Source organism: Theobroma umbraticum, unplaced genomic scaffold, assembly GCF_002168275.2.
Source record: "Theobroma umbraticum cultivar Fairchild unplaced genomic scaffold, ASM216827v3 scaffold_147.0, whole genome shotgun sequence".
Taxonomy (NCBI): domain Eukaryota; kingdom Viridiplantae; phylum Streptophyta; class Magnoliopsida; order Malvales; family Malvaceae; genus Theobroma; species Theobroma umbraticum.
In genome coordinates, this window is record NW_018397259.1 from 123547 (window position 1) to 127135 (window position 3589).

The window sequence follows — 3589 nt, forward strand, 5'->3', positions numbered from 1 at the left end:
TTCCAATTTTGCTGTGCTAATTGAACTCCCCAAGACAAAAATAAATAAATAAATAAAAGATAGTGTCAAATAACAGTATGATATGAGATTTTGTGAATACCTAACAAATGGAGATTCCTTTGGATTGGCGATGCAATAAGACCACATTTTCTTGTGCGTTATGACTGACTCTTGTATTTTCAATGTGAAGTGGAGCTCGCGACTGTCACGCAATGATTGGCGGTTTGCGTGACGTTCGAGCATTGATTGGCTTGGTTTGCGCGTAAAAGTAGATTTAAGGATTAGGGTTTAGGAGTAGTTCATTTGAAATTCTTTACTTCATACGTCTAAACCACCGCTGCCCACTTCCTTCTATAAATGTGTACGCCAAATCAAGCACCACCAATGCACAATTCATGCCATAAATGATGCTACATCGATTAAGACGATGATGATGAGCTTAGTTTCGGTTTAGTAACTATAAAATAATGGATAAAATACCTCACTCTTAAAGTTTTAATCGAAATTTCAAACAGATCTATTAATTTTGAAAATAAACACTCCATCTCAAACATATAAATATCATTAACATAGATTATAAAAAAATTAAAATATTTTTTTTATTTAAAATATTATTATTATATTTTGTAAGAAAATATAGAGAGCACCGGGCTCTCCGAGAAAGCGAAGGGCTCGAAGGAGGGAAGCACCAATTGGTGCTCTCAAAGGAAGGGAGGTTTTTTTTTTTAATTAATAAAAAATAAATAAAATGATATAATAGTAATTTTAAAAATTAATTAAAATTAAAATTATTTTTTTACTTTAGTTATGTCATCAAATTGACGAAAACACTAACGGTTAATTAACGGCTGGACTTACGTGTCCATTGAAAAATGTTTTTTGAGATTGAATGTTCATGTTGTAAACTAATGGATCTACATGTAATTTTAATCAAAACTTAAAAGGTAAAAGTGTTTTACCTTAAAATAATTTGTTCAAGGAAACAAACGTAAACTATATAATGCTTTTCTCAAATTTAAGATGTTTTATTATTTTATGGGATTGAAAAATATTTTACGTTTGAAAAAGATATAAAATAGTTCATGCTTGTTGATATAATTTTTTTTTTCTATTAACCGATAATAAAACATTTTAATGGTAAAAGTTTTTTTCTTTTCAAATGGGTGAAAAGATTATTTTTTTTTTCAGTTTTAAAAAAGGGTTTTTATCCTTTTCTTGCAATCGATTGACTCTTTAATCAATTATTTACATTATCTTAAGCTCTTATTTGGACAAATTTTAATACGAATATAGTATTTGACACTTGCTAGTTGAGATGGAATCATCATTATTTTACTACATGTATCATAATGACTAATAATAAAAAAAATGGACCCAGCTTATGGATGTGATGTTAAGTTGTTGATCAGGCTTATAAATTTACATGATAAACAAAAAAAAAAAAGGGTTTACCTAATAATTTCTTCATGTTTTCTAATACTAGTATTTCATTGTTGAAACTTGGTGTAATACAAGTAATAGTAAGTTGTCCTTTGCACGCGTGAATTGGGCTACAACTGTTTAAAACCAAGCTCGTTTAGGGCCTGGAATTCAGACCTCATCTGGGCCTTGGACTAATGTAATGCATAATGATTCAGACGGACCTAAATCAGATGTCAAGAAACAGAATAATTGCTTCACATTTCAAAGTCTTTCCCCAAAGTTGGATAGAACTTAGCTAAGTAAATTTTTTTTAGTTAAAAACAATTAAATTAAAAATAAATTTAAATATTAAATTTTATAAATTGATAAAGTTCAATTCAAAGGAATAATATGCAAATAGTTAATTTAAAATAAAATGTATTCACAAAATTTAATCAATATTTAACTAAACAGTGAAGATTTTATCACAATTTTTTGCAAATATGCCTAGATAAAAAAGTATCAAAGCTTTTAACATAATTTATAGCATATTGCACAAATTATAGGCTAAATCAATGTGATTTTGTTAAATAATGATATTATTAGATTACAGTGTGATTATAATACTGTTATAATACCATTAATATATATATATATATATTTTAAAGGTATTATGATTACAATACCCTTAGCTTGATTCTCTCCTATATCATTGAGAATTCCTTGTATATGTATACACCTCATTAGTCTTCTTTAAATTACACAATTTGGATTACAAGATTTTTTTTTTTTTGCTAACATTGTATTAAAGTAGGTGCTACCCTCACTTGTTGGTCTCGTTGTGAGTCTTTCTTCTGTTGATTTATATCACGTAATAAGTTTGTGATTTTACCACATAAAAAGGCATATTGAAGTGCTGATAAAAGAAATCTCGCATTTATTAAATTAGGGCTATCTTGGGCATACAAATATACAAAGGCCTCTCCAACTATTGTCAATTGACTTTAGGTTAGATGTCTTTCCTAGAAATTCAACTTGATATCGGAACAAGGTTATCTATTTTCAATTCTTTTCTAAAACCTTGGGCTTATATTGTTTAAATTGTACCTAGCCCTCTTCAAAATCACCAGTAGCCAATATCATAGGCATAACATGACTATTACCCATCACAAGAGAAGCCATTTGGTGTAACCTCGTCACCTAACATCATTGAAAACTATCGTACTCGATCTTACACTATTGCAAAATTTTTTGAATCATCACTTTCCACCATCAAATCGCAACATTGTCACCTCTAATTGCCCTGTTTTTTTCTTGATTTGTTAAATGATGTTAGATGGAGGTTTATTAGATGTCGCTTGTGCCCTCACTCACCTTCATGCCTGGAAAGCTCTTGCCTCACATGCCCACATGTTGGTTGCCCTATCTTGACATCATTCGCCATTTCATCCATTAATGTCAGCATGTCACATCATTTACCATAGTAACATATCATCTATTTGCGACGTGTATCGCCATGCCAATAGCCAAATCACCTTTTTGCTACGTGTCTTGCCATGTCATTTGCTATGTTAAGGCTTTTGTAAGGCCACTACTTTTGCTAATTTTGACCTTTTAATTTTGACTTTGACTTTTGTGTTTACTAATGTTGACCATAAGAAGGAGAAATCTGAAGCTTTTAGCAATTGTAATTGTTTTGACCAAAAATAATTTAATTCTATAAGTCAAAGGTATGATAAGTTTTCTAATTAGACATAAATATTAGCACATTGTCACTGGAAACATTGTTCAACTTACACATGGGGCTAATGAGACTATTATCAAGTTTGTAGTTAAAGATTACGTTACCAAAACTCATCAAATCATTACTTGGTTTTCTAACACCTTTCTTCCAAATATTCATGTTCATTTGGGATTTTCTTATCACTAAGTATAAAATTTTTGGACTTGTTCACTATTATCAATTGTGGACTAATATTCACAATCTAAATAGAAACTCGACAAATCATTGATGATGTTTCGGCCTAAGTTTAACCTCTTTGGAATCAGCTAATGTAGGCTAAAATTAACGAGGATCATCTTCATCTTATTATGGTTTTCATGGCTTTTTGTCTAGGAAATGAAGCCGTTAGAGTTTTTGTTGAGTTTTAGGTTGACTAGAATTCTATATCTTATTTGATTAGAATTT